Below are 17,860 nucleotides of genomic sequence, written 5' to 3'. Positions count from 1 at the left end.
GTGCCCGGAACACCTCACCAGGGAGGCGTCCAGGAGGCATCCTGACCAGATGCCTGAGCCACCTCAACTGGCTCCTCTCGATGTGAAGGAGCAGCGGCTCTACTCTGAGTCCCTCCCGGATGACTGAGCTTCTCACCCTATCTCTAAGGGAGAGCCCAGCCACCCTACGGAGAAAACCCATTTCGGCCGCTTGTATCCGCGATCTCGTTCTTTCGGTCATGACCCAAAGCTCATGACCATAGATGAGGGTGGGAACGTAGATCGACCGGTAAATCGAGAGCTTCGCTTTTTGGCTCAGCTCTCTCTTCACCACGACGGACCGGTACAGCGCCCGCTTGACAGCAGACGCTGCGCCAATCTGCCTGTCGATCTCCTGCTCCCTTCTTCCCCCATTCGTGAACAAGATCCCGAGATACTTAAACTCCTCCACTTGGGGCAGGACACCCCCCCTGACCCGGAGAAGGCACTCTACCCTTTTCCGGCTCAAGACCATGGCCTCGGATTTGGAGGCACTGATCCCCATCCCGGCCGCTTCACACTCGGCTGCGAACCGCTCCAGCGAGAGCTGCAGATCACGATCTGATGAAGCCAAAAGGACCACATCGTCTGCGAAAAGCAGAGATGAGATCCTAAGGCCACCAAATCGGACCCCCTCAACACCTTGGCTGCGCCTAGAAATTCTGTCCATGAAAGTGATGAACAGAATCGGTGACAAAGGGCAGCCCTGGCGGAGTCCAACTCTCACCGGAAACGAGCCCGACTTACTGCCGGCAATGCGGACCAGACTCTGACACCGGTCATACAGGGACCTGACAGCCCGTATCAAAGGGCCCGGTACCCCATACTCCCGGAGAACCCCCCACAGGGCTCCCCGAGGGACACGGTCGAACGCCTTCTCCAAGTCCACAAAACACATGTAGACTGGTTGGGCGAACTCCCATGCACCCTCCAGGACCCTGCCGAGGGTGTAGAGCTGGTCCAGTGTTCTGGTCCAAAATGTCAAACTACCTCAATTTATATGATGTTATTCTGAAGGAGGCCATATTGTAGCTCATCAGGTCCATGAAATTTTTACAGTATATCAAAATTAAGCATTTATTTCACAACATTTTGTCAAAATGTTGTAAATTGTCAGATATGGAGTTGACACAGGTTTTAATCCCAGCTTTAACTCCCATCTCCGGCAAAACTTTGAACACGTCCCGGGGGAGGTGGGGGACATGGAGTCTGAGTAGACCATGTTCCATGCCTCCATTGTCGAGGCGGCCGATCGGAGCTGTGGCCGCAAGGTTGTTGGTGCCTGTCGCGGCGGCAACCCTCGAACCCGTTGGTGGACACCTTCAGTGAGGGATGCTGTCAGGCTGAAGAAGGAGTCCTACCGGGCCTTTTTGGCCTGTGGAACTCCGGAAGCAGCTGATAGGTACCAGCAGGCGAAGCGGCATGCGGCTCGGGTGGTTGCTGAGGCAAAAACTCGGGCATGGGAGGAGTTTGGAGAGGCCATGGAGAAAGACTTCCGTACGGCTTCGAGGCGATTCTGGTCCACCATCCGGCGTCTCGGGGGGGGGGGGCAGTACAGCACCAACACTGTTTATAGTGGGGATGGTGTGCTGCTGACCTCTACTCGGGACGTTGTGGGCCGGTGGGCAGACCTTCTCAATCCCACCAACATGCCTTCCATTGAAGAAGCTGAGCCTGGGGACTCTGGGTTGGGCTCTCCAATCTCTGGGGACGAGGTCGCCGAGGTGGTTAAGAAGCTCCTCTGTGGCAAGGCCCAGGGGGTAGATGAGATCCGCCCGGAGTTCCTTAAGGCTCTGGATGTTGTAGGGTTGTGTTGGTTGACGCGACTCTGCAATATTGCATGGACATCGGGGGCAGTTCCCCTGGATTGGCAGACTGGGGTGGTGGTCCCCCGTTCAAAAAGGGGGACCGGAGGGTGTGCTCCAATTATAGAGGGGTCACACTCTTAAGCTGCCTGGCAAGGTCTATTCAGGGGTCCTGGAGAGGAGGGTCCATCGGATAGTCGAACCTCGGATTCAGGAAGAGCAGTGTGGTTTTTGTCCTGGTCGTGGAACACTGGACCAGCTCTACACCCTCGGCAGGGTCCTGCAGGGTGCATGGGAGTTCGCCCAACCAGTCTACATGTGTTTTGTGGACTTGGAGAAGGCGTTCGACCGTGTCCCTCGGGGAGCCTTAGGGGGGGTTCTCCGGGAGTATGGGGTACCGGGACCTTTGATATGGGCTGTCAGGTCCCTGTATGACCGGTGTCAGAGTCTGGTCCGCATTGCCGGCAGTAAGTCGGGCTCGTTTCTGGTGAGAGTTGGACTCCGCCAGGCTGCCCTTTGTCACCGATTCTGTTCATCACTTTCATGGACAGAATTTCTAGGCGCAGCCAAGGTGTTGAGGGGATCTGATTTGGTGGCCTTAGGATCTCATCTCTGCTTTTTGCAGACGATGTGGTCCTTTTGGCTTCATCGGGTCGTGATCTGCAGCTCTTGCTGGAACGGTTCGCAGCCAAGTGTGAAGCGGCCGGGATGGGGATCAGTGCCTCCAAATCCGAGGCCATGGTCTTGAGCCGGAAAAGGGTAGAGTGCCTTCTCCAGGTCTGGGGGGTGTCCTGCCCCAAGTGGAGGAGTTCAAGTATCTCGGGATCCTGTTCACGAATGGGGGAAGAAGGGAGTGGGAGATCGACAGGCGGATTGGCGCAGCGTCTGCCGTCAAGCGGGCGCTGTACCGGTCCATCGTGGTGAAGAGAGAGCTGAGCCAAAAAGCGAAGCTCTCGATTTACCGGTCGATCTACGTTCCCACCCTCATCTATGGTCATGAGCTTTGGGTCATGACCGAAAGAACGAGATCGCGGATACAAGAGGCCGAAATGGGTTTTCTCCGTAGGGTGGCTGGGTTCTCCCTTAGAGATAGGGTGAGAAGCTCAGTCATCCAGGAGGGACTCAGAGTAGAGCTGCTGCTCTTTCACATCGAGAGGAGCCAGTTGAGGTGGCTCGGGCATCTGGTCAGGATGCCTCCTGGACGCCTCCCTGGTGAGGTGTTCCGGGCACGTCCCACCGGGAGGAGGCCCCGGGGAAGACCCAGGACATGCTGGAGGGACTATGTCTCTTGTCTGGCCTGGGAATGCCTCGGGATTCCCCCGGAAGAGCTAGAAGAAGTGGCTGGGGAGAGGGAAGTCTGGGCCTCCCTTCTGAAGCTGCTACCCCCACGACCCGACCCCGGATAAGCGGAAAAGGATGGATGGATGGATGGATGGATGGATGGATGGATGGATGGATGGATGGATGGATGGATGGATGGATGTGCTGTCTACTTTTAAACCCCCAGAAACTCTGCTCACTTAGTGCCTCATAAACCGTGCAGACTCCTCATCAGTTCCTGATCCAATGGTCCCATTTCTCCGCATTGAATGACGTTCTGGTGTTCTTGCTGTAGATCCTGGTGATGTGGATCAGTGAGTTAATGTCTCGCTGGCTCTTAGCATACAGTCATGTACAGGAGGTGACTGGCAGTGGCCTCATTTCTGAATCGATGATAGAGCTGGTCTTATTCATTATTTGGCTGCACTGTAAAACATTTGAAAGTGGTTTAACCTAAATAAAAGTCCACCTGCTGCCTTGAAAATGCAATTTAAGTCAACGAGAAAATGACATTGTTTTAACTCAAAAAATAAAGTTCATGCAGCTGATTTAGCAAGAGACAAGTTGTCTACACATTGTTTTTTAAGTTCATTAATCTTTAATTGAATTTTAATTTAATGCTGCAATTTAAACACGATATCTATTTCACAATATGCAAGAAAAAACTTCCCTCATCTAGTTAAAGAGCACATGCTTCTCTATTATTTTTACTCACAATATCAAGTTAAAATAACTACATACTTTACTTTAAAACAATTTAAATTCTTGTTTCAAATTGCATGAAAAAAATTTCTAATCTGATAACTTTTATTAAACATCACAATAAATTCTGCTTAAAAACATTCAGTGTAAACAGAATTTTTTTCCTTTTTCCTTTAGAAATAGTTTTAGGGTAATTTGGACATTTTAAACATGTCATTGCAAAGTTATACATTTTTTTTTTTTTTACATTTTTACTTTTCTGTTAACAAATACGACTCGTCAATTAAATTAAACTAAAAGAAGATAAGAACAAGGATATTGAAACAAAATATCTCTATATTACAAGTTGGGCAGGACAGGGGTGACTCCTTACAAAGTTCGGAGCCGTCCCGTTCTTCCAAGCACTGCTGGTGCTCAGAGGGGATCCCCGCCCTGAAGCTCCTTCCCTCCTGCCTCACCAGAGGACCTCGCTGCAGCAAACAGAAAGGGGGGGGAACGGACCACTGGCAGTCTCATACCTTATTTGGAAGTGGGGCCATTGCACTCCGGAAATGAAGGGGTTTGAGTTGGCTGTTCTGCAGTTTCATAAACTGAGAGAAATTGGATTCACACAGTCTGTGTCTCCCATGTGCTCATTTACATCCTGTTTTCCAGCTGAGAATAACCCTCAAGTTTATTTTAACAAAGTACTTTTTAGCATTTGGTACTTTTCGAGGAATGTTTTTGGGAAATGCGTCAATCTGTTAAAGATATTGAAAGAGTTTTGTTGTGTTTCGGAGCCAGCTTGGCTGGAGGAAGTAGCCAACATGTGGTGATGCTAGTTGGTTAGCACAGTGTAGCGGCGGGTAAGAGCGGGTTACGTAGGTGCAACCACCAAATAACTAACAGTAACTGTTTGTAAAGGAAGTTGGGATATATATATTCCATGGTATGAGAGTAATATACTGTTATCAGGCTCCATGGTTTATTTGTGTACTAAAAATAGTGTTGGAAAGTTAAACTGTGATTTGATGCATTCACTTAATTAAAGTAGTTTGGATTCAAAGATAATTATACCAGTTTACTGTCAGGATCTGTGTTTTCCTGTGTGTTTATTTAGTTATTCTGTGTCTCTGAGTCTCCGTGTTGTCCTGTCTTCCACTTGGTTGTTTCCCAGGTGTGTCTCGTTTCCTGATTACCTCCTGTGTACTTAATGTCACCTGTGTCTCAGTCGGGTCCTTGTCAATGTGTTCTTGTCCATGTGTGTAGCCTGTTGCTACCAGTGCTGAGCCCTAGCCTTCTGCTCAACTGTGCTGCCAGGTTTTTGGACTTTTGGAATTTATTTGAGCCTATTTTCATTATTAAACTTCCATCATTCATCTCATCTGCGTCTGCTGCGTTTCTCTCACCGCTTCCACCACCACAGCTCATGACATTTACAATAACTGTAACATACTGTCATGGGCGTAGGTTTGGGTATGGACGGTCGTGACATGTCACGACCAATATTCAGGGGATATAAAATAGTCCCGACCAATTTTTGCCATATTAATAAAAAAAAAAAAACACATATGTATTTTTTAACAAGAACAAAATAAATCAACGAAAATCTACATTGATTAGTTTAATATTTCAATATACTACGCAGTGGTAGCATTCATTTTAAAATTCGCTGTTCTGAACTATGACGACCCGCCATTGGCTCACAGAACGTGGATCTTCGTTCTTTGATTAGCTGCAAAAGGCGGAACGGAAGCTTGGTCCATGGCGCTGAAAGTGAACGCGTCTCCTTCTGAGTTTGACATTTATTATGAGTCTCCAAGACCATGTCGCCACCAAAAAAGAAAAGGACGACAGACATTAGAAGTTATTTCGCTACCTCGGCTGTAAGTACAGTGTATCTAACCCATAAGTTAGATATCTATCACGCAACGCATTTGTGGTAAAGTCCGGTGTTCAGTAAGGTCAGCACTGAATGTGAGGTAGAATAGGTCTGTTAATTATGTAATACTTTTTCACATAGGATGCTCAGACAGCAGAGCAAGCAATTTTATGAATCTTTTTTCCTCTTAAATGCATAATATCTCAACAATTGGATCTTTTTCCTGAAGTGCAAGAAGTCATTTTTTGTTCTTATCTGCAATTGTGTTTGTTGTATAATCAGTAGATCCAGAGGATATTTCTTTTGATCTTACTTGTAATGTTTGCTGAATTTTGAAAAGGAAAAAGTAAAGTGTTCTTGAACTGATCTGCTGAGTATGACTGTATCTAGTTGTATACACAAGATGTATGATCTGGTTATGGTTGGGGGGAGGGGGCTATAAGCCAATGTGGTGCCCCCCCCCCACGCCCCCACTGGTCAGAAATGGTCGGTGGGGGGTGGGGGGTCAGTAAGTTGTAAGGTCCCACCAAAACTTAGACCAAACCTACGCCCTTGCATACTGTACATGCTCATTTAATATGTCACTATGTGTGATTAAATATGCATATAAAGTGCAGTGAACTGAAGGTACATGTTACCTGATGGAATTGTGACAAAAATATGATGTTGATGGGATTATTTCCGGTTTAAGAAAAGCCAGTGTTGATGTTTATGGTGGAATATGTCTACATAGACTACATATACAGTAAATTACTAAACTATAAATTATGCTATATTGACAGTTAAATGAGCTGATTTGTTCAATAAATAAACATAGAAATTGGAATAACACAGATGGCATCTCCCATGTGCTCATTTACATGCTGTTTTCCAGCTTCATCTGCTGCTGATGGGTCTGAAGCCCTGGTACACATTGAACAGGTCATTTGGCTCTGTGTCTGAACTTGATAAAGTTTGTATGTGTTCAGCGGGCCAGTGCGTTAGTGAGCCAGAGGTTTAGCCCGTGGATGTCGTGCTCACCTTGTAGTCATGCAGCAGTCTCAAACTGTCAACTATCAAATACCTTCTCTAACGCTGCTGCACTCCAGTCCAGTAGATCTAGCACTTGGTCACGGAGCAGACCATTTACAGGTGAATGAGCACTACAGGGCTTTGTCGGATGAAGCCCAGGCTACAAAAACAAACAGCCTCTGTGGCGCAAAGTCAGCAATCATGAAATGGAAAAGCTTGGCCTCTACTAGTGACCCATAGACTGTGTGCACAGTTATGGCACAAGTTGTAGTTTTGGGGATTAATTTTATTGTTGAACAACAACAGTGCTCTTGGTCAATCCAAATGTTAACCTCTCAAACCTGAATATTTAAGAAAGTAAAAGTGAGATTTTGGCTTTTTTAGCACAATATCTATGTGTGCATGATTATTGGGCAACTATTAGTGTGCAGAATTATTATGCAACTGAATTAAAACTGAAACTTTTCCTATCTCACTTGTTGTCATCTGTTAAAGTGAGAATAATAAATATACAACTTAAAATTGACAAACATTTCTGACATTTAAAAAATAAATCAGTGACCAATATAGCCACCCTTCTTTTCAATAACTGTTATAAGTCCTCCACTCATGGAGTCTGTCAGTTTCTTGATCTGTTGACGGTCAACTTTTTTTTTTTTTCAAAATTAGCAGGATACCACTCCTGTCCTGTTAGTACAAAATGTCCTTCCAGCGTGGTGTGTATTCTGACCAAATGTCCCGCCTTGATTCTCTGGAAAATAACAGGCAGGCAATTCTACTGCTGAGAATAACATGTGATCTAATATTATATTTATTAACCTTTTTATTGTAGATTTCCAAGATAATACAAAGGTTTTCTTATTTTATGTATTCCATAAAAACTACTTACTAACATGACTCACAAACATCCACAATAATAAAAAAATCTAAAGCTTCTTTTTCATCCATTGATTTAGTTTTCTTCTCACTTCAGCCTTGTAAACAAACAAAGCTCTGCACATCATTTGCTTCAGTCAGATTCTCTTGCATTCTCCCCTACTGTGGTCTGTGCTGATAGTGATTCCTCCCTAAATGGCTCCCTGCTGAGTCTGCCAACACATTTTTATGAAACATCCAGCATTTCCCTAAAAGCTAATCATGTAGGACATCAAAGCACAAGTCTGATGCCTTGATCAAGACACATCTAAAGAGCCAGCTCAGTGCAAGGCTCCTCTACAGACTGGGGCCTAGCATGTTTGTTTGGATGAGAATTAGTGGGAAAAATTGCACCTTCAGAACACATATGAAACAAATATAAGGTTAGAAAACTAACTGTCTAATTTCATAGTAGTTTGATTTCAGACTAACATCCAACATGACTTTTTGCCTTATTGAAATCCTGGAATGTTTTTCACTTCCATTATATTTTACCCTTTAATGTCAAAGTGAATCATATTTCTACAAAATATTGACAATTAACCCTTTTAGGACTACCATTATAAAAGTCCGCATGAGCATCTTTTTACATTTTTGGATGCTGCAGAGTCATTATTAGGAGCACTCCAATGTTCTTTACATCTATAAAATCCTTATAAGTCCTCCTTTCCAAGTTTGTATGCCATTTATCAATAATAACTGATTAAAAATAGAAAATTTGCAAAACAATAACAAGAACTCCATCCGTTTATAATTTTTTTGACATATTTTTGTAAATATGAAGAGTTTCCTAACTTTATTTACCAAAGTTCCCAATACAAAAAAGTTGCACACAAGCCTTCTAAACCAAACACAATTTATTTGGAGTTTTTTCAAAGCTTCGTTTCAAAGTTACAGCCAATTTTCTAAAAACAATAAAACGAGGGAAAATAAAAAAAATGCTTTTATCAGTGCAATCAGAAAAAAGAAGTGCAGAAGATACATTGCACATTGGACGAGCTCCAAGACTTCGGACGCAGAGTAAAATCTTCTTACTCCGTGTCTTTCCATAATTTTTTTTTTTTGGGTGTTTGCCTTGCAAGAGCAGAGCCAAATAGCACGTGCAGGAAACGGAAATGACTTTTATGAAATCTCACCTGAAGTCATGTGACATTTCATGAAATCTCGTAGTATTTCATTCTGTCAACGTCAGAACAACACAGGAAGTGATTGGCCAGACCCGAGCTGATCTACAAATATAGGGATGGATGCCACATCATGTTTGTGGACCCATCCTTTTTACTATAAATCTGTGAACTCGTCTGCGCGCGCACAGCAACTCGGGGGGGATGTTTAGGGTCGGAAAAGGAAGCGCAATTCTTACAGTTTAATATGCAAAAAAAAAAATTGCTCTACCTTACGTGGTTCGAATTCTACCGGCATTTGAAAAATATGTATGCATCTCAGATCGCCGGCGATCTGGTAGCCCGAATCGGGTTAAATAAAAATATATAAAATAAGTGTATCACCTGCTTTGTCTGCTGGTGTTGGCTGTCATCAGCGTGTGAATATACCCTTTGAGAACTCAAGATATAAATACAATCAATTATTAGTAGAATTTTGTAGATGCACCTTTACCTGAATATACCTGCAATATATTGGATTGAATCTGGGCTTTGGCTGGACCTTGTTGTCTTCAAACCCTTTGGGGCATTACTTTGAGTCATTATCTTGCTGAAAAATGAATGTTAACTGAATCTGTAGTTATTTTATCTCAAATTAGACATGCGCCTAAGATGAAAATTTCAGACTCCTCCATGATTTCTAAGTGGGAGAATTTGCAAAGTCGCAGGGTGTTCAAATACTTATTTTCCTCACTGTGTATATACACTGCTCAAAAATATAAAGGGAACACTTAAACAACACAATATAACTCCAAGTAAATCAAACTTCTGTGAAATCAAACTGTCCACTTAGGAAGCAACACTGATTGACAATCAATTTCACCTGCTGTTGTGCAAATGGAATAGACAACAGGTGGAAATTATTGGCAATTAGCAAGACACACTCAATAAAGGAGTGGTTCTGCAGTTGGGACCACAGACCACTTCTCAGTACCTATGCTGTCTGGCTGATGTTTTGGTCAGTTTTGAATGTTGGTGGTGCTTTCACACTCGTGGTAGCATGAGACGGACTCCACAACCCACACAAGTGGCTCAGGTAGTGCAGCTCATCCAGGATGGCATATCAATGTGAGCTGTGGCAAGAAGATTTGCTGTGTCTGTCAGCGTAGTGTCCAGAGTAGTGATGGTGAGATGAAGCCTCATGAGGCATTGAACCACTTGAGCCAAATGGTTCGAGAAAGGGTTAATTTCTTGAAGCTTCATGTGCACACGAAACCACCTACTGGCCAGGTGTATAATCACAGCCAGCTGTATCTTAACACGTGTGATGCATTGAATTTTTGTCTATTATGGCTCTTGGGAATGACTTCACAAAAGATGTAGGACAAAATCATTTGTCTACATAAATTATGTATACACATATGTGTATAATAAAATATTGTTTGAATGTATCCTCTGTGTGTAATTATTCCCAAAATAGTAGTGTCATGTGATATGGCATGTTGTGTAATAAAGTTTTTCTGTGACTCTAGAAAAATGGCCTGGGCTTAATCAGGCAGAGGACAGTGAAAGTGCTTGTGGAACTAGGGAGGGGGTAGTGAATAGGCTAATGCTTGTGTAACTTGGATGATTTCATGCATTTTTATTAAGAAACAACAATTTCTCCACAGTTTTTGGTTTCAAACGATTTCTCTTTTTTGACACTATGGATGAGGTGTTATTATTGTACCCCAACTCCTTGGAGCACAATAAACACCTCACCTTTACAGAAAATAAGAAACAGTGAAAAATACAGTTCCTCATAAGCAAACCTAATGCATCTGCAAATGTTCAGTTCACCTTACCTTGTTAGGGCTTATCAATTCGAAATCGAAAGAGGAGGGGAAATCCTCCTCTTTCTCGCCGGCTCCATCCTTCTCCTATCCTGTCCTTGTGCTCCTAAATCTCCTATCTATCTATCTATCTATCTATCTATCTATCTATCTATCTATCTATCTATCTATCTATCTATCTATCTATCTATCTATCTATCTATCTATCTATCCTAAACTCTCCAAACACACCAAACTAACTGTCTCAAACTAAATAACCATTATCCAAACTCTGCTATCCAAACTACCAAAACTCTATCCACTCTCTCAACTGACCGCAACTCGCCTACAACAACCCACATTTTGAATGGAGTCTGTGGGGTTTCTAAATCTGTCAAACCCCGCGCCAACATCTGAGCCACTTCCCGAAGCAGTCACGTGGTACAGCCAGGCAGCGAGGCTTCGGACGTCATCGTTTTCGGCTCCCTCCCGTAAATGAAGCAAGCCTCGATACGCGCTTTACGGAAACGCCCCCTCCATTACTCGACACACGCCTCGAAGCCTCGGCACATCACTAGTCCAGAGGCTGGAGGCGCTACCAGGAGACAGGCCAGTACACCAGGAGACGTGGAGGAGGCCGTAGGAGGGCAACAACCCAGCAGCAGGACCGCTACCTCCGCCTTTGTGCAAGAAGGAACAGGAGAAGCACTGCCAGAGCCCTGCAAAATGACCTCCAGCAGGCCACAAATGTGCATGTGTCTGCACAAACGGTTAGAAACCGACTCCATGAGGATGGTATGAGGGCCCGACGTCCACAGATGGGGGTTGTGCTCACAGCCCAACACCGTGCAGGACGCTTGGCATTTGCCAGAGAACACCAGGATTGGCAAATTCGCCACTGGCGCCTTGCGCGCTTCACAGATGAAAGCAGGTTCACACTGAGCACATGTGACAGATGTGACAGAGTCTGGAGACGCCGTGGAGAGCGGTCTGCTGCCTGCAACATCCTTCAGCATGACCGGTTTGGCAGTGGGTCAGTAATGGTGTGGGGTGGCATTTCTTTGGAGGGCCGCACAGCCCTCCATGTGCTCACCAGAGGTAGCCTGACTGCCATTAGGTACCGAGATGAGATCCTCAGACCCCTTGTGAGACCATATGCTGGTGCGGTTGGCCCTGGGTTCCTCCTAATGCAGGACAATGCTAGACCTCATGTGGCTGGAGTGTGTCAGCAGTTCCTGCAAAATGAAGGCATTGAAGCTATGGACTGGCCAGCCCGTTCCCCAGACCTGAATCCGATTGAGCACATCTGGGACATCATGTCTCGCTCCATCCACCAACGTCACGTTGCACCACAGACTGTCCAGGAGTTGGCGGATGCTTTAGTCCAGGTCTGGGAGGAGATCCCTCAGGAGACCATCCGCCACCTCATCAGGAGCATGCCCAGGCGTTGTAGGGAGGTCATACAGGCACATGGAGGCCACACACAATACTGAGCCTCATTTTGACTTGTTTAAAGGACATTACATTAAAGTTGGATCAGCATGTAGTGTTATTTCACTTTAATTTTGTGTGTGGCTCCAAATCCAGGCCTCCATTGGTTAATAAATTTGATTTCCATTGATGATTTTTGTGTGATTTTGTTGTCAGCACATTCAACTTTGTACAGAACAAAGTATTCAATGAGAATATTTCTTTCATTCAGATCTAGGATGTGTTATTTGAGTGTTCCCTTTATTTTTTTGAGCAGTGTATATATATATATATATATATATATATATATATATATATGACTCTCATAATATTCAAATCTGTTTTAGATCTACATGCACATTTGACTCAAGATGCTTAAATTTTTAGACTTAAGTTAACGTCAGACCCTAGACCCAGAATCCTGGGTTTTTTGTTCGTGTAAGTGCTCTTTTCTCTGACAGGATCTTTGTTGAGAGCCAGCAGGCTGGCTCACCTGTGGCTGGTTCTGACAATCAACAGACTGGAGTTATAAGAAGCTGTGGAGCAGTCACTTGTTGCTTGATGGTCTCACATTATTGGTTAGTCAATTCTTTTCATCATGTCTATATCCAAGTTGAACTGTACTGAAGGAAGTTTTACTACTTCCTTCAGATTCAGTTTACATAGTATTTGTTTTACATATTGCCTTGTAAACTCAAGTTGGTAAAACGGTTTCCTGCCCACACATTTCCTATAGGATAGAGACTGTGGCTTTTTGATGGTCACTTCAGAACACTGACTTTGTTGTCTTAAGGCCACTTTGTCTTAGGGTCACGCTTGATTTCAAATATAAATTTTTGCCAAAGCTAGGTCTTTATGAAGATGTTTCCTTAATATTTCTCCATAATGTTCATCATCATAACACCTTGCTTGTTTGTGGTATAAAACTTGGACTCAGGTCCCACATTAAGAAATATACTACACAAAAAGAAATAATGAAGTATTTTATGTTAAATAATGTGTGTGTGTAAATAATTTATGAGATGAAGCTGTGTTAGGTGCAGCTTGAGTTCAGGAGTCTGACGGTTGAGGGGTAGAAACCGTTTCTCAGTCCGGTGGTCTTGCTCTGGATGCTTCTCAGCCTTCTGCCTGAAGGAAGGGGCTGAACAGACTGTGTGCAGGATGGGTGGAGTCCTTCATGATGAGGAGCGCCCTCCTCCTGCATTGTATTGTTTAGAGGTCTGAGATGGAGGAAAGGCTGCTCCCCACAGTCCTCTGTGCAGCTTTAACCATGCTCTAATGATGTTCCCCTCTGCTTGCAATTTTCTCAACCTTTTTCCTCCATTTGCCCATTTTTCTATGTGGGGTTGCGTCAGACTGGTGACCTGTCCAGGTGTTCCTTTTACCTCACCCATTTATTGCTGTGGATAGACAACAGCCCACGTACTGATCTTGCAAATATTGACCAAGTGTAGAAAAAGTTAGTTGTTTGCCTGTTTCTTTCATTTCAGTTTTGTAGTATTCAGATCAGATTAGCTTTAATTATTGCAAATTTACATTACAAAAAAGGAAACAAAATATAGTGTGATTTTACAAACCAATAATTTACCAACTCTGTGCTCCTGAGTCTCCTGCCAACACCACCTGTAATTACAGATTCTCTGTATTGTTCTACTACCGTTGGCAACCTCAGGACTCCTCATTTGTTCACCCCCTCAGAGCGACCTGCCCAACTTCTCATCCCTTCCCAAGCTCTTTGATTCATTATCATTCACATCTGAAATCTCCACACTGACCACTTCTCGCTGGACTCCATTCACTTCCTCCTGTTCAAAATGTCACTTGCCAGTAAGCTCTTCACCATTCTTGTCACCTTTCCTAAGATGAATTTTTGCACCAAAAATACCAAACAGTCACATTTTCTGGGCTGTTGGAGACCGCTTGGACTACCACATGAGGAAAAACATGCAAACTCCATGCAGAAAGATCCTAGACCGGGATTCTAAACCTGGACCTTCTTGGTGTAGTTCTAAAATTAGGCTAGAAGTGACTTATGTTTTATTGTGTAAAACATGCAATGTTTAAAACACAAGTTGTTAATGATGACCCTTTTAACATGCATTCAAGCTTTTTTTAGTAAACAATATTACTGTACAACAAATGCCTTCATCAACACACCATTTGGTGAAATTAATTTTTTTTAACCCTGAGAAACCAGGGGCAGTAAGCAGTTGCACTGTTTGTTTATACCTCAGATGTTAAAGACCAATATCAAGGAAGATATTTTTCTTATTTATTTAAATGCTATTATTGGGTTTATAAGCTGTCCCAGCGCTTAGTTTGCTAATAATACAACTTTGGCTACTATATATAGGCTTGTTTGTATGTGAACTTCAGTTGTAATATTACCATTTATTTACACAAAGCTTTACAGGTCTAATAAGTTTTACACTTCAGGTATCTGAGTACAAAGGAATTTAGTTTCTAACAAAGACTAAATAGAATGAGCTAAGCCATTAAAATATTTCTAACTTATCTTAACATATAGAGAAGCAGTATTTCCAAATATACCCACATTTGCTGTCACATTGTATTTCCACTCATCTTTAGAAAACACACACTTAAGAAATACATTTTATCTTCATTGCTGCGCTATGTTTCTTCTGTTCATTTGTATTTCTTTCACACCCAGTATAATAGCCTGGATAGACATCTATGACGAGACTTTAATTGGCTGACTTAACAAGGTTGAGCTCCATTTATCCACCTGTGAGCAGCAATATTCAAATCCAATCCCCAGAAAACCTTTCACCCAAATGAAAGTGCAGGAGCATAAATCTGAGCAATAACAGCAGCATGAGGCTGGATATAAAGAGGTAAATCCTTAAATAATGTTCTAATATTTGGCGAGTGACTTCATCGGGGTGAGCTGACCTCACTTTTCAGTGAAATAAAAGGCAAGGTAAATAACTTTGAAAACTTGTAGAATTTATAGACTGTCACATAAAACAAGGACCAAATATACTGAAAGTCTAAAAGTAGAAGTATTTGTCATCTAAAAGGGATCAATGTTTAGTTGCAACTATAGATTTATTTGAGAAATATTTTATATATAAAATAATACAGTAATACTGTATGGTTTGTTTTTCATAAACTTAAAACATGGCTGTAACCATGTTTACGGTGCAATGTATTCCGGGTAAATTATGTATGCTAGATCCGATTGCACTAGCTTAGTCCAGCTAAAACAACGTTGAGTAATGCTAAGCTTTCTCTTGTCTGTAAATATTATTACAGACTGTGCATAATGTGTTGACACCAAAACATATACAAGTCACTACAAGTAGTTGAGCGGTCCACCTCCCCCTTTTTACTTGAGTGGTATATCCCAACTACACAACTACGCCTGGAGGTGGGGCAAGTTGGTGAGTGCCTGGTGGCTTTTACCCATAGAGACATGGCTCTCCCTTCCCTTGGGCCCATCACCTGTGGGAGGGGCCAAAGGAGTTGGCCCCTGCAGTTTGGGATGGGTGGTGGCTGAGGGAGGGGTCCCTGGTGATCTGATCCTTGGTTGCAGAAGCTGGCTCTTGGGACATGGAATGTCACCTCTTTGGTGGGGAAGGACCCTGAGTTAGTGTGTGAGTTAGTGTTAAAACATGGCTGTAACCATGTTTACGGTGCAATGTATTCCGGGTAAATTATGTATGCTAGATCCGATTGCACTAGCTTAGTCCAGCCAAAACAACGTTGAGTAATGCTAAGCTTTCTCTTGTCTGTAAATATTATTACAGACTGTGCATAATGTGTTGACACCAAAACATATACAAGTCACTACAAGTAGTTGAGCGGTCCACCTCCCCCTTTTTACTTGAGTGGTATATCCCAACTACACAGCCCCTTTGCTGCTGGCTTGATTGCAGCCTGCTGCTGACTGTATGGTGGAATTTAATTCTACTATATCTCTGAGCACTTTTCCAGTAAGTTTGGTGATATTACTTTTATCTTAACTGTGTTTCTTGACAAATAACTGCATTGTTTTGTGCCTATGCTGCAGCTTGATAGGTAAATGTGTGGTTATACAGTATATGTCAACTAACTTTTAAGATAAATACTCAGAAATATTCCATGGTGTGTCCTTATTAATGTAACTGAGTGTACAAGTTGAACCATACAGTTTGTGTGTTTGTTCTCAGTGCCATAACAAGTACATTATTTAATGTTTCATGTGTTTCAAAACTTTTCAAATAGTTTTTATTGTCTTTCTAACGAGTGGGTCCAAGCTGGTGCCTTCCTGACTCTTATTTTTGTTTTCAGCTGCTGCTCCTTGATCAATTGTTTCGTACAAGTAAAGTGATATGTGAAAAAGATAAGTGAAGAATGGTGGCGTTTCATGGATGATACTTGTTGAAAGTATCTGATTTTGTTGTACTTTTTACATTACATTTACATTACAAGTGGAAGTATTGTATTTCAATTTGTGTTATTTGGGGTTTGATGAGCTCTTTTCAAGAGGAAGCCCAACATATTTACTTTCCAAGTGGAAGGGTACAGTTTTTGCTATAATGCTTTACTTGACAAATGAAATTTTAAAAAACTTTATCCCTGGACAAGGGTGCCACCAGAAATTTTGGGTCCCATGGCAAAATAATTAACTTGCTAAGTCCAGCCAAATCACCTTTTCAGATTGAACCAGAGCTCATTGAAATCTATAGGAATGTAGAAATCACAAGAGGTAATAAAGATGAAGATCAAACGGAGGAGCTTCCAGGCTATATGTCTGATGTTTCTCCCAGCATTGTTCACTCTCTAGCTGGTGGCAGGGGGGTTTAGGCACGTTGCGGATAAAAACTGTAGGAGCCTTTGTCATTTTTCTCCTACAAATGACAAAGTTTTCTGGAGAGAATTGTTGAGACCACAAATGTAGGTCCTTGGGCTCCGGTGTTCTGTCAGATTACCATATACTGTCAAACTGTGCTCTTCTTTTTTTTCCTGTGTGTTCTGGCCCGGTTCGGATGGCCGCAACAAAAAATAGGGAGTACACGGCAACCAGCAACAGTTTTTAAACCCTTCAGAGACATTTATTAGAAACAACCAATTTTATAGGAGTGCAATGGGCGGGAGCCCAAGACATGCCAGTTCAGCGCTCCCTCAGCCTGGTCCTTCCCTAGTCGTAGATCCAGTTTGGCCCCACAGGTCTCAGCTCCCACAAGATGTCAGCTGTGCCAGCGCCGCCTCGGAGTCCGGATCTCGTCTGCGCCTGGTTCTGGCGTTGGCCAGCCACCATCCCGGTTAATGGAACGGCGCTCCTTATATACCATCCCAGTGTCTGGAGGCACCTCCCACAATCAAGGACCTAATTGATAAACAGCTCACACTACACAGCACACACACAGGACCGCACCGCAGGGCCGTCACACTGTGGGATAAAAAGAAGAGCACATGGGCTGCCACCGTATGGTGGGGTTTGAATGTCCCAATGATCTAGGAGCTATGCTGTCAGGGGCTTTAAAGTAGGGTCACCCAAGGCAGACAGGTCCTAGGTGAAGAACCAGACAAAGTGCAGCCTGAAGACCCCTTATGTTGGAAAACAACTTTGAATTTGGTGTTCCCTTGCCCGGATGTGGGTAACCAGGGCCTCACCCTGGAGCTAGGCCTGGAGGTGGGGCAAGTTGGTGAGTGCCTGGTGGCTTTTACCCATAGAGACATGGCTCTCCCTTCCCTTGGGCCCATCACCTGTGGGAGGGGCCAAAGGAGTTGGCCCCTGCAGTTTGGGATGGGTGGTGGCTGAGGGGGGGTCCCTGGTGATCTGATCCTTGGTTGCAGAAGCTGGCTCTTGGGACATGGAATGTCACCTCTTTGGTGGGG

Source organism: Xiphophorus maculatus, chromosome 21 (assembly GCF_002775205.1).
Source record: "Xiphophorus maculatus strain JP 163 A chromosome 21, X_maculatus-5.0-male, whole genome shotgun sequence".
In the NCBI taxonomy this organism is placed as follows: domain Eukaryota; kingdom Metazoa; phylum Chordata; class Actinopteri; order Cyprinodontiformes; family Poeciliidae; genus Xiphophorus; species Xiphophorus maculatus.
The sequence above is the reverse complement of the archived record's forward strand: the minus strand, read 5'-3'. Positions refer to the sequence as shown.